The sequence below is a fragment of the Lynx canadensis genome, chromosome A3 (assembly GCF_007474595.2).
Source record: "Lynx canadensis isolate LIC74 chromosome A3, mLynCan4.pri.v2, whole genome shotgun sequence".
NCBI lineage: Eukaryota > Metazoa > Chordata > Mammalia > Carnivora > Felidae > Lynx > Lynx canadensis.
In genome coordinates, this window is record NC_044305.1 from 30,068,799 (window position 1) to 30,083,486 (window position 14,688).

Here is a 14,688-nt window from a genome sequence, read left to right on the forward strand (position 1 = left end):
ACAGAATCGGAAGCAGGCTCCAGGCTCTGAGCCATCAGCCCAGAGCCCGACACGGGGCTCGAACTCACGGACTGGACCGTGAGATCATGACCTGAGCTGAAGTCGGACGCTTAACCGACTGAGCCACCCAGGCGCCCCTATACTTTTCTCTTTAAAAATACATTTTCTAGCTCTATCTGCCAAAGGGGACTAGAAACAACGAACAACCCAGTAGCAATGTGCATGCCTAGTGTTCAAATTGTGGCCTCTAAACAACATTTCCCACTGATAGAAATAATTACTCCTTAGAGAAATGTCTGATTCAAGATCTGGGCAGGAAATTTACCGGGCTGAGGCTGGGATCTCCTGTCATAGCAGAAAACAAAGAAGTTATTTAAGACTACTATAGTAGGGGCACCTGGGTGGCCCCGGGCGGTTATGCATTCAACTCTTGATTTCAGCTCAGGTCATCATCTAATGGTTTGTGAGATTGAGGCCTGCATAAGGCTCTATGCTGACAGCATGGCGCCTGCTTGGGATTTTCTCTCTCCCTGCTCTCTGACCCTCCTCTCTCCCTCTATCTCACTTTCTCTCTCTCTGTCTCAAAATAAATAAACTTAAAAAACAAACAAACAAAACTACTAGAGTCATGTTTAAATGACTACAGAATGAATCTGAAGGGCTTCCATTGGCCAAATGTGGGACAATTTGAACATCAAAAAGAAGAGTGACTCCAATGGATTGAAATTCATCAAATGTTTTCAAAATGCCTGAGTTCATAATAATACTACAAAGAAAAAAAGATGCTAGAAGACCAATTCATTCTGAAAACCGGTCAATAAAGAGAAAGAATCAATCCTGCCTTAAAAAAAGAATGAGGTGGGGTGTGCCTGGCTGGCTCAGTCAGTACAAGGTATGACTCTTGATCTGAGGGTCATGAGTTTGAGTCCCATGTTGGGTGTGGAGCCTACTTAAAATTTAAAAAAAATTTTTTTTTCAACGTTTTTATTTATTTTTGGGACAGAGAGAGACAGAGCATGAACGGGGGAGGGGCAGAGAGAGAGGGAGACACAGAATCGGAAACAGGCTCCAGGCTCCGAGCCATCAGCCCAGAGCCTGACGCGGGGCTCGAACTCACGGACCGCGAGATCGTGACCTGGCTGAAGTCGGACGCTTAACCGACTGCGCCACCCAGGCGCCCCTAAAAAAATTTTTTTTTAATTAAAAAAAAAAAGAATCAATCTTGCTTTTTCTATACAAGTCGTACTTTAGGATACCAAAGAGTTGAAGGTTCTTTATAAGAGAATTCCAGTTAATTAAGTGCAGAAGAGAGAAAAGAATTAGAATATCACAATTTTGCAGCCTCTAATAAAATGACTATCACCATTAGGCAGTATCATCAATAGTTGCTAAAACCAGTCGGTAAAAAGCTGATGGAGAACTTTATAATGGGTGGACCAATCTGATGATCCCTGACCAAATGACCAACCTTAGAATCTTAATGCAAATAATTAGTTAATGTTAAGAAATAGGATTTTCCTGTTCTCCTGATTAAATGAATAGGAAGTAAATAGCACCACCTATGAGGAGTTATTTTAAATAATGCAAACCTGAATCTCATCAAGCCTTTAACCTACAAGGATGGAATCATCAAAATCTGGAATGTAGGCGTTCTTCAGGACCAGCAACCTGGCTTCTTCAATAAACAAATGGCAAGAAAAATAAATGGAGAAAGAACTTATAGGTTAAAAAAGATTTACGAGACAAAGCAATGAAGTGCAATATGTTGACCTTGTTTGGAAAAATGAATTTGCCACAACCATTATAAGAGCAAGATTGACAATCAGGGGGATTTAAATAATGTGATGGCTCATGGTACTTGAGTTTTGTACATTTTTTATTTTTCATAATCAGAAGTTAAGCCCACACTTTTCTTTTGTGTCCTGATAGCATGAGACTTCCCTAGGTGTCTTGCTGAAACTACAGAGCCATGGCACCCCCATCATCTCTTTGAGCTACCAGCTAGTGACTGCATCAACAAAGGAATAATAATAGCTGATAATTTGTTAAGCACTTACTACGTGCCAGAAACAATTCTAACCGCTCCACATATCTTGTTTAACTTTAACCCAAAGCCCATTACGCTTTTTTAAATCTTTCTGTTAAAATAGACAATATATATTTTTTTCAGTGTATACTGTGGGAATCACTCCATTGCATCTCAAGATGTTACAATTCCTTTTGATGGCTGCAGAGTGTTCCATTGTGTGGACCTGCCATTGGTTATTCAACTGAGGTTAGCTAGGTTTAGCAGCTTGCCCCAAATCCCTCAGCTGGCGCCTGTAGAATTAGAACCAAGGTCTGGCTGGGTGCCTGGGTGGCTCAGTTGTGAAGTGTCTATCTGACTTTGGCTCAGGTCGTGATTTCATGGTTCACGAGTTCGAGTCCCACATTGGTTGAGCTCAAGCCCTGCTTTTCTCTCTCTCTCTCTCTCTCTCTCTCTCTCTCTCTCTCTCTCTCTCTCTCTCCCCCCCTTGTTCTCTCATGCCTTCTCTCTCAAACAAAACAAAACAAAAACGAGGTCTGACTCACTCCAAAGCCTGTATTCTAAACTCGTGCTTCCCAAACTTTAATACATACATGAATCACCTGGGGCTTTTGCTAAAATTGCAGATTTTAGGTGGGTCTGGAGTGGGGCCAGAGATTCTGCATTTGCTACAAACTACTAATTATGCCAAAGCAAGGCCAGCTTAGAAAACTCAGCCAGGGAATGAAAAACTACGGATGCCTGGGTCCCACCCGCAGAGAGGCCAACTAACTTCATGTGCCCGGGATGTGGCCTGGCTTTCTTTCCCCTCCACCCCCGGCAAAGTTCCCCAGGTGATTCTTGGGTGTAGTCTGGACTGAGAACTACTGTCTCAGAAGCCTGTTTGTTTTGAGGAATTCTTCCACCATGACTAATCTGCAGCTTATCAAGCTGGCTCCTGGGCAGTTAACTGGCATCAGGTGCTTTAGAGCAGCCTGGTGCCGTTTCACAGCCTACTTCAATGACCTTATCAGGAGTTCTCCTTTTACATTTGATGGCCTGCTGTTTGCCAGCTACATATCTATTGGGTAGGGGAGAGTATAGAAAAATGATAAAGTCATGGCTCCTTCTCTCAAGGTGTTTACAGCCCAGCTGTTTTTACCTCTGGGTAAGCACCAGAAACAGTAGAAAGAACAGAGAGTAGAAAGAACAGAGAGAGAACAGTAGAAAGAACAGTAGAAAGAACAGAGAAGTTTGCGGGCCCCAAGGACCATACCTATCTGTGCTTCTCTGAGAAACAGATAGGAGTCAGTGATCAGAAAAACTTCAGAAGTTTTTAAACTTTTGAAGCTGGTTGGAGAATATGGTTTTAGGTCTGTAGCTAAGTGCTTTAAGCCTTGAATTTGACGGTCTTGTCTACCTGTTCATGGTGGTTCTGGATACTGCAGGCCTCCCCCCAGTCCCCACAAGGGTAGGCCCTTACGCGGTGGCAGATGGCAGACCAGAAAGCACACGCCCCACAAGCCCCCTGACCCCCGCAGGGGCGGGAGTTAGGGCCCAGCCAAGCACGCTCGGTTCCTGGTTTCAAATTTACCAATCAGATAATGCATTCCTCTTCCTACGGGGAGGGAAGTGTCCTTACCTTGAACCGAACAGGCAGCTGCCTTCTCTGGCCACACTTAGGGCCAGCCCCAGTGCCACATGATAGTTGTGCACATGACAGGAGCTCGGTGGCTCTTTGGGTCTGTCAGGTTGATTCATTGGCTTCCCAGAACCCCAGCTGCTCCAATCTCTGCAGTCTCCAAGAGGTTTAGGTCACTACGCATACCTTGTCATTCCGTACTGATAGGGTGTTTTAGATTCCTTCGGGCTTATAGTGAAGGTTTCATTCATTGGGAGCCCTTTGATTTGAAGACATTTCAGGCAGGGGACAATATGATTTCATTTTATTCAGACATATACCCAATCAAAAATATTCATGAAGAGCCCTGTGCTAGGCCCTTTGGGCACAGCGACAAACCAATGACCCAGGGTCCCTGCATCATGCAATTGCAGTCTAGTGGAGAGATGGGTGTGAGAGGAGAAAACAAACAAGTACACAATAAAAAAGGTTTTGGACTTTGGTTCAGGTTATGATCTCGCGGTTTTTGTGAGTTCGAGCCCCGCGTTGGGCTCTGTGCTGACGGTTCAGAGTCTGGAGCCTGCTCTGGATTCTGTGTCTCCCTCGCCCTCGCCCTCTGTCTCTCCCCTGCTCACACTCTGTGTCTCTCTCTCTCTCTCAAAAATAAAATAAACATTAAAAAAATAATAAAGAGGGTTTGCGTCCCTTGAAGGGAACTATGGCAAAGAAGAAATGAAGGAAATTTTCTTACAAAGTTCAGCAAACATTTACCATTTGACCCATTCCTACAGATGAGATCATATGTCCCCAGAAAGACATGAACACACATTTCAGAGCAGTTTTATTCAAGATAGCCAACAAGTGTAAGTGACCCAAATGTCCACCAGCTGGTGAATGCATAAACAAAATAAGGTATTTCCATATCATGGAGCAGCGGTAAAAAAGAACAAACTCCTGAGACGCCAACAGCCTGGGTGAATCTCAAAAATGTCACGCTGAAAGAAGCCAGATTCAAAAGAATACGTACTAAACGATTCCATGTATATAAAACCCTGAAAAAGACTGTAGAGAGAGAAATCAGGTCAGTGGTTGCTTGGGACCCAGGGGTGGGGAATGCTAGGGAAGGGGCACGAGGGAACCTTTGGGGTGATGGGGGAGCCTTGGATGTGGTGATGGTGCCCACATTTACCAAAACTCACCAAACTGTGTGCTTAAAACAGATGCATTATATTATATATAGTAAATTGTGCATCAATAAAAGTTGATTAAAATGTAACTGGAGTAGAGACGAAGGAAATAAAAAATAGAAATGGGGACGAGCAGGAAGGAGAAGGCACATGTATTTAGAGAAGGTGGGGTAGAGGGGGGCTCTTGGAGGGAGAGGACATTAAGCTGAGGCCTATGCGTGAAGAGGGCCAGAGGAGGGAAGCATGAAGATGGGTGGTGGGCTGGAGCGGGAGAAGCTCTCCAGGCAGTAGGAATGGCAGATACAAAGGCCCTGAGGTAGGAAGAGCCAAGGAAAATTGCTCTTGCTATGATAATTAATTGGACTGAGAAGACTGACCTGGAGATTTTTGGCCTACCTAAAAGTAACAAAGTACCTTTGAAGAATTTGAATATCACCCCCCCACCCCAACCTGCAAACATTAACAACTAATAACGAGGCATCCTCTTCTATTCATTGGTACAGGACCCATAGTGACCTCTTGATGACACTTTATAAGCCATTCATTTAAGTTGACGTTCAAAAGGGGCTCCTGGGCAGCTCAGTCGGTTAAGCGTCCGACTTCGGCTCAGGTCATGATCTCACGGTTCACGGGTTCGAGCCCCGCGTCAGGCTCTGTGCTGACAGCTCGGAGCCTGGAGCCTGCTTTGGATTCTGTGTCTCCCTCTCTCTCTGCCCCCCCCCCCCACTCGTGCTCTGTCTCCCTCTGTCTCAAAAATAAATAAACATTAAAAAAAAATTGAAGTTGACGTATGAGGGTATTGGTGAGTCATACAAACAGTATTTCACTGAAATGCCTAATTTCACACTTTAATATATACTGGTGTTCTCTTTCAGTGAATTTCACCAGTGACAGGGATTCTGAAAGGACAGCACAATAAAGTTCTATGGTAGCCTCCATCTGCCCCAATGAGGTAGATGATTCTTCCTGTGTGCATTTGTCTCTCCAGTTGCCTGAAATCTAATGATCCTTGAGAAATGGGCTCTGAGCCCTTTGGTAGGAAAGTTAATAATTCAGGATATTGGATCATGGGAGAGGACAGGATGAGAGGCCTTGATAATCAGGGCTTGGTTTCCATCATTATTGTTTTAAGACTCTGGTTCCAAGTAAGAGAAGACAATGTCAGCTAGATTAAGAAAAAAAGGAGTGTTTTTCAAAAACATTTTTTAAATGTTTATTTATTTTTGAGGGGGGGAGGGGCAGAGAGAGAGGGAGACACAGAATCCGAAGCAGGCTCCAGACTCTGAGCTGTCAGCACAGAGCCCAAAGCAGGGCTCAAACCCATGAACCGCGAAATCGTGACCAGAACTGAAGTCAGACACTTAACAGACTGAGCCACCCAGGCGCCCCATAAAATGTTTTTTAAAATTTAAATGTTTATTTATTTTGATAGAGACAGTGTGAGTGGGGGAGGGGCAGAGAGAGGGGGAGAGAGAGAATCCCAACCAGGCTGTGTAACATGAGCACAGAGCCCACTATGGGGCTCGAACTCACAAACCACAAGATGAGGACCTGAGCTAGAATCAAGCGTCAGATGCTGGGGTGTCTGGGTGGCTCATTCAGTTAAGCGTCTGACTTCAGCTCAGGTCATGATCTCGTGGTCTGTGAGTTCAAGCCCCACATTGGGCTCTATGCTGACAGCTTCGAGCCTGGAGCCTGCTTCACACTCTGTCTCTCTCTTTCAAAAATAAATGAACATTAAAAAAAGAGACGCTTAACTGACTGAGCCCCCCAGGGACACCAAGAAATGTATTTTAATGTTACAGGAAGGGACCCAAAGACAGGAAGGTAATCAGCCCAGGAAAGGATGGAAATGGGCAGGCCTGGAAGAACTGGAAAAGCACTCTCGTTTTCCTGTTTCGCTCAGTGCATCTGTTCATTCTTGGGTCTCTCTGCAGACCAGCTTTCTCGGTTCTTTTGCCTGCATGGGGGATGTGGCATCACACTTGGAGAAGTGACTCCCATTCCAAGCTGGTGGTGTTATGCAGTATGAACAGAGCCGTTGGGGCCTAATCTATAGGTGGGTAGGGGGATTTCTGGGAGAAGAAGGAGTGGTTGTGAGGTGGCAGGTACCAAACATTAACTTTGCCAAACAGGTGGCAAAGATTTTAGTATTTTAAAGGAACCTGAAATTGTTACTGCCACTGTAATCATTTGTTAACACATTGCATGTGTGTGTGTGTGTGTGTGTGTGCGCCTGTGAAAGGCACTGTGGGGAATATGAAGATGCAAACTCTTATTCTAAGAGCTTTCATAATTTAGTTGATATTATAAAACATGTACACCAAGGATGTGAAAAAAGTATGTGATACATGTCATTAAAGGTGACATATTATAAAAGATTGGAAGGTTCCTACCTAACTGTGGTAGTTAGTGAATACTTTAAGGAGGAGGTATCTTTTGGGCTAAACCATGGAAGTTGGGTTGGATTTTGATAAGCAGAAATGTCGTGGGAAGGAAGTTTGTGTAGGGATGAAGGATGAGGCTTATAGCTGGGTAAGAGTCAAGTCTGCCTGGAGAACTAGGAGATTCATTTTGCTAGAACATGCTACATAAGCATATGGGAAGTAATGAGGAAAAGTGGAAAGATGCTAAATGTGGGGCTTCTTGGATTTTTTTTTAAAGTTTATTTGTTTATTTTGATAGAGAAAAAGTGTGAGTGGGGGAGGGGTAGAGAGAGAATCCCAAGCAGGGATTTGAACCCATAAGCTGCGAAATCATGACCTGAACTGAGGTCAGACGCTTAACCAACTGAGCCACCCAGGAGTCTCGGATATTCAGTGTTGTGGACTTTGTTCTGTAGGCCAAGAAGCTATCAAACCCTTTTATTTATTTTTTTTATTTAAAAAAAAAAATTTTTTTTTTTTTTTTAATTTTTATTTTTTTTTGAGACAGAGAGAGACAGAGCATGAACGGGGGAGGGTCAGAGAGAGAGAGAGAGGGAGACACAGAATCTGAAACAGTCTCCAGGCTCTGAGCTGTCAGCACAGAGCCCGATGCGGGGCTTGAACTCACAGACTGCGAGATCATGACCTGAGCCAAAGTCGGACGCCCAACAGACTGAGCCACCCAGGCACCTCTATCAAACCCTTTTAAACAGAAAGGAGATTATATGAGAACGGTGGTTTAGTACAATTAACCTGGGAGCAGTGGGCCTGGAAAGTAAACCAGAAGCAGAACAAGTGTTTAGGAGGCAACTGAACTGTTACTGAGTAGGGCTTTTAATGGGTCTAATTTGATAGCCACTAGACATTTGTGGCAATTTACCACTTTTTTTTTAGTTTAGTATTTTTGGGGGGCATCTGGGTGGCTCAGTCTGTTAAGTGTCTGACTTCAGTTCCAGTCATGATCTCGCAGTTCGTGGGTTTGAGCCCCGCGTCGGGCTCTGTGCTGACAGCTCAGAGCCTGGAGCCTGCTTCAGATTCTGTGTCTCCCTCTCTCTCTGCCCCTTCCCCGCTCATGCTCACTCTCTCTCTCTTTCAAAAATAAATAAACATTAAAAAAAGATCCTTAAAAAGATAGTTTATTTTTTTTAGTAATCTCTATACCCAATGTGGGGCTCGAACTCATGACCTAGAGATCAAGCATTGCCTATTCTTCCAACTAAGCCAGCCAGGTGCCCCTACTGACCACTTTTAATATGTAGGGCCACATGTTGCCACATGAGAAAAGAATGTTTTAGATATATTGGGTTAAATAAAATATACTAATAAAATTAATTTTACCCATTTATTTTTACTTTTATTTTTTTTAATTTTTTTTAAATTTTTTAATTTTTTAATTTTTATTTTTTTTTTATTAAAAAAAATTTTTTTTTTCAACGTTTATTTATTTTTGGGACAGAGAGAGACAGAGCATGAACGGGGGAGGGGCAGAGAGAGAGGGAGACACAGAATCGGAAACAGGCTCCAGGCTCTGAGCCATCAGCCCAGAGCCTGACGCGGGGCTCGAACTCATGGACCGCGAGATCGTGACCTGGCTAAAGTCGGACGCTTAACCGACTGCGCCACCCAGGCGCCCCTATTTTTACTTTTAAAAATGTGGCCAAATCCTATATATACAATGTTTTTCCTGTACATACACACCTATGACAAAGTTTCATTTTTAAATTAGGCACAGTAAGAGATTAATAACAATAAAAACAAAATAGAGCAATTGTAATAGTCTATTTAAAAAATTTTTTTTTAATGTTTATTTCTGAGACAGAGAGAGACAGAGCATGCATGGGGGAGGGCCAGAGAGCAAGAGGGAGACACAGAATCCGAAGCAGGCTCCAGGTTCTGAGCTGTCAGCACAGAGCCCGACATGGGGTTCGAACTCACAAACCGTGAGATCATGACCTGAGCCAAAGTTGGTCTCTCAACCTACTGAGCCACCCAGGCGCCCCAATAGTCTATTGTGATAAAAGTTATATGAATGTGGTCTTTCTCTCAAAATATTCTTTTTTAAATTAATTAACTTCTAGAGAGCAAGTGCGGGAGAGGGGCGCAGGGAGAGAGAGAGAGTGTCTTAGGCTCCATGCTCAGCACTGGAGCCCCATGTGAGTCTTAATCCCACAACCCTGGAATCATGACCTGAGCCAAAATCAAGAGTCACCGTTCCACCAACTGAACCATCTAGGTATCCCTCAAAATACCTTACTGTACTGTACTCTCCCTTCTTCCTGTGTTGATGTGAAATAATACGATACCAACATGATGCGACGAACTGTGGTGAATGACGTAGGTATTGTGACATAGCAGTTCGCTACTATTGACCTTCTGACAGTATTTCAGAAGAAGGATCATCTACTTCAAGACCGTGGCTGACTGCGAGTAACTGAAGCCCTAGAAAGTGAAGCTATAGATAAGGGGGGGGGGGGGACCTACTGTAGGTTTATTTGGGAACAAAGATAGTGACAGCCATCAAACTCTCAAAACGGAAATAACTAGATCTCCATTGCCTTTAATATAACAGAGATGTGGGGGCACCTGGGTGGCTCAGTTGGTTAACTGTCCCAACTTCAGCTCAGATCATGATCTCGTGAGTTCGAGCCCTAAATCAGGCTCCTTTGCCGGCAGTGCAGAGCCTGCTTGGGATTCTCGTTCTCTCCTCTCTCTCTGCCCCTCCTCTGCTCACGCTTTCTCTCTCTCCCTTTCAAAACACAACACAATACAATACAAGACAATACAACAGAGATGTGACTTTTATATCTAGAAATGAATTTCCCAGTGTGTCTAAGGAAAAAATTCTGTGAAAAAAGGGTTCCATGGTCAATTACATTTGGAAGATAGCTACATACCTTAGCCTCCTCTTGGAGATTTATCATGCCCTTCAGAATATTAAAGCTTTAAGAAAATGACTTAAGTTTATCTTATATTTACCAAACTTACTTGAGCACAGTGCTAAGCCATTAGTTGTTATCTGGTAATAGTATCCAAATCAGGGATATTTAGTTGAAGATAAGATAGGCCTTGGGGTACCTGGGTGGCTCAGTTGGTTAAGCTTCTGACTTCGGCTCAGGTCATGATCTCGAAGTTTGTGAGTTCGAGCCCCATGTCGGGCTCTGTGCTGACTGCTTGGAGCCTGGATCCTGCTTTGGATTCTGTGTCTCCCTCTATCTCTGCACCCCCACCCCCCCTCTCATGCTCTATCTCTCTCAAAAATAAATAATAAAAAAAGATTTTTAAAGAGAGATAAGATGGGGCGCCTGGGTGGCTCAGTCGGTTAAGTGTCCGACTTCAGCTCAGGTCACGATCTCGCGGTCCGCGAGTTCGAGCCCCGCGTCGGGCTCTGGGCTGATGGCTCAGAGCCTGGAGCCTGCTTCCGATTCTGTGCCTCCCTCTCTCTCTACCCCTCCCCCGTTCATGCTCTGTCTCTCTCTGTTTCAAAAATAAATAAATGTTAAAAAAAAAAATAAAAAAAAAAAAGAGAGATAAGATAGGCCTTGAGGTTGAAAACAGAAAAAGTTTTCAATCCTTGCAATACTTGGGAAAGGATAGAATCTTCCATGTCTAGGAAACTGAGTTGTTCTAAACTCAATACATTTCATCTTCGATTTTCTATCTTTATTCTCCTGAGACAAGTTGAGCTTTATTTCTGGAAGCAGGTAATATTCATATTGCCTGTGAGCTCTGGTGAGACCACTAGAATGCCACATGCTAGCTATTGTGTGTGTGTGAATGTGCACATGCACATATAACACACATCTCTATCCCTCTTCAATAGTGCATTCTGGGCCAGGGGCCAGGCCTTGGAAGAATGTCTAGGGGCTTAACAACTTCATGTTCTTCATATTTTTGTCCTTTGGGAGAGATAATAGCCAAGGTTTTCCCAAATTTTCACCATTATACTCTGGAAAAAAAGACCTTGGGCTTGACAGGGGCCTGATTCTATGCTTTTCATTTTCTTGGCACTAATACAGCCCAATGAAAGGAGAGAGAACTTGATCTATAAAACTCTGTGGCTTGGCGCTCTGGTGATCATACTTCTGGTTTTTTTTTACTCCCCAGTTGCTCTACTTTAGCTGCAAGAGACCTCAAGGGAAACTCAGAGAGGGTCTGTCCCCTGGCTCTTAGGAAGCAGTAAGAGATGAGAATGTGAAGCTTCTCGCATCCCCTGGGATCCAGAGGGCAGACTGTGGGCCCTAAGATGGCCTCCAATGACTCTCTTCTTCCTGGTATTGGTGTCCTTGTGTAGTATCAACCCACTTTCAAGAGGGCTGACCTGTGTAATAACAGGATATTGGATATTGCAATAGGGTGTTGCAGAAACGATGGAAGTATGACTTCCCAGGCTAGATCTTAAAAGATATTGTGACTTCTGCATGTTTTTCTTTGAATCACTAGCTTTGGGAGAAGCCAGCTGTCATGTTGTGAGGACATTCAAGCAACCCTATGAAGAGGCCCATGTTGTGGGAGCTGAGGTCTCTTGCCAACAGCCAGTACCAGCTTGCCAGTCATGTAAATAACCCATCTTGGAAGGGCACGCTCCAGCCCATATGCCCTCAACTGACTGCAACTTCATGAAAGGCCCGGAGCCAGAACGACCCAGGTAAATCACTCCCAAATGCTTGACCTACAAAAACTGAGATAACATATATTCATTACTGTTCTCAGCCACTAAGTTTTGGGGTTATTTCTGACCTAGCAGTAGGCACCTAATATGGTAGATGTGTATTCTATATGATGTTTTGTCACTGAAATGGCTCTATCATTAGTGGCTCTATCAATGGCAGATCACTACTTTAGAATTTGATTAGTTCCTCTGAAGCACTATGCTTACTATGACCTCTGTGCTTATTCTGATGTGTATACCAGAAAACTGGTTTCTCCCCAAGGGTAAAGTAACTGAGACAAATGGTAAAAAACTTAATGATTCTGTCCCTCTAAATGATGCTGTGTGTTATAATAACCACAGAGAAAGGAAACCTTTTTTTTAAAATTTTAAACGTTTTTTAATTTTATTTATTGAGAGACAGAGTGTGAGCATGGGAGGGGCAGAGAGAGAGGGGGAGACACAGAATCCAAAGCAGGCTCCAGGCTCTCAGCTGTCAGCATAGAGCCTGACTTGGTGTTCGAACCCACAGACGGTGAGATCATGGCCTGAGCTAAAGTTGGACGCTTAACCGACTCAGCCACCCAGGTGCCCCAAAAAGGAAACCTCTTGTTACTTTCATTTGACTTTTTTTGGAAAAAAAAAAAAAATGTAAGCTTAATCATGGGCTTCCTTGGTCCAGGACAAATCTTCAATTTTTAAAAAAATAAATGCCATATTTAAGTATAACACACATAGAGAAAAGTGCACAAGTGAACATCTTGATGAAATATTGCAAAGTGAACACACCCACGTAGCCATCACCTAGACCAAAGAAATTGAACCTTACCAGCCTTACAGGAGTCTAATCTGTTGCCCTCTCATGCCTACTCTCTTCCCTTCCCCCCACCCCCAAACACCATTATCCTGACTTCTCACATCATTTATTAACGTTGAACTTCATGTAAATCATATGGTATGCATTCTTAGTGTCTGGTTTCTTTTGTTCAGTTTATTTGCATTTTTACTTTTAGGATTATAAACATCTTGCCTAATTGTCATTAGTATATGCTTCACCTGTTATTTTGGATAAACTTTAACGATAGCCACACACTGTAAGCTTACACCAGGGAATGAAGAAACATATTTATTTAAGATGACAAAAAGCCTTCCACTAATTTATTGGAATTTTACTGAATCTGTGCCTTTTGGTAACTGTAACGCAGAGGGTAGCTGAACTTCTCAGGAATCCAGGCTCTATCATTTAAGCTGTGTGCCTCTGGTTAATTTGCCTCATTATCCAAGTGTTGCTTGATGAAATGACATGTAAGGGCATTACGTACACTGCAAAACACACACACACACACACACACCCAAAAAAACCCCTACACCTATTTTCGGTGTCATTTTGATATTGGGGTTCATCTTGGCAGCCTTAGGTGATGATTCTTGATTCTTCAGGATGATCTATCACAGCTCAACAGGCTTGGAGGAAAGCTCCCTCAGGTCAAGGAGGACCAGATTGGTGAGGTGTAGGCAGAAAGATAAGCAATACTGGGGCCTGGGATTTTGAAGGCTAGCTACAGGTGTTCTTAGTTCTTGTAGGATCCATCTGGGATGGGTTCTTGCAGGAGCTGGGATTTCCAGAGTTTGGATACAGGGTTTCCAAGGTTATTCCTACAATGAGGGGGAACTAGTTTGGAGTGAGCCTGGCTAATTCTACTCAACAAGCAAGAGAGAAGCTTATCTTTCTCGTTTTGCGGGCTACTAGCAGTTATTACGGCAAAGGTAAAAAAAATGAGGTCTATCACCCAAGGGACATTACAGTGTCCCCGGAGAGGCACTTAGGAATAATTAGCAAGAAAAACTAATAGTCCTGTTAAACTTGACGGATTGAGGGAGTGCCTTGAGGGTACAGAGCAAGGTGGGGTCATTCCAGGCTTGGATAACCTTTGGAGAAGGGATGGGTGGCAGGGCCTTAGGTAGGTGTGAATGGTCAGTATCTCAGGGCTGGAGGTGACTGTGGTCTCGCCCCCCAAAAGGGAGTAAGATGATTAACGCTCGCGCGCGCGCACACACACACCCCTTACAACCCAGGTTCCAAGGCAGCCACCAAATCCTTCTATGTCCCCCTAGTGCACCGCACGGAAAAGGAATCCACACTGTCCTTCAAAACGCAAACCCTACTCCCCGGCTCCCACACCCCCTCCTTCAGCACTGAAGGGTGGTGTAGGATTTATAACCCACCTCTTTCTTCCAGTTGCCATGGAGACCAGCCCCAGACCTTTCTTTCCTTCTGGTACCGGGTACGTTTCTCCAACGCAGGCAGAATGGAGGGGGCTTAGCCCCACCACGCCAGTGGCAGTGCTGGGGGAGAGGGTAAAAAAAATCGGGGAGGGGCTGGTGGTCTCGACGGCAGTGGCGGAACCAGGCCAAGGGACAAAGGCTAAATCAGCCGCGGTTCAAGCCCTTCGGTCTGCCAATGACTAGAGGCCAGACGCTGGGGGCACACTGCTGGGCTGGCGGAGGGCACGGGCAGGGGGAGAGGGATGCAGCAGCGAGGCGGGACTCAGGGGCAGGGCCCCCTGACCTGTCCGCCAGGGCGGGCGGGTGAGCCGGCCCCTCCACCCACACGTCCATTGGGCGGCGCCGCCATCACTCTCCCCTCGGCAACACCGCCTTCTTCGCGGCCAAGCTTCGATCCCCTCCCCCGCCACTCTCCGCCCCGCCCCGTCCTGGGAGCCTCTCATTGGACGGACGCGCGGTCGATCCGCCTCGAGTGAGGGAGGCGATTGGACGCGAGGCCTTCGGGCCGCCCCCAG

General features: G+C 44.7%; 1 long non-coding RNA gene across 1 annotated transcript; it reads right to left on the reverse strand.

The window, feature by feature from the left end:
* Positions 1-12,858: 12,858 nt before the first annotated feature.
* LOC115510300 lies at positions 12,859-14,541 on the reverse strand. The gene is made up of 2 exons (XR_003967664.1): positions 14,114-14,541; positions 12,859-13,543 (listed from the first exon to the last, which is right to left on the reverse strand). It is a non-coding gene; the product is annotated as an uncharacterized LOC115510300 (long non-coding RNA).
* Between the last annotated feature and the right edge of the window lie 147 nt (positions 14,542-14,688).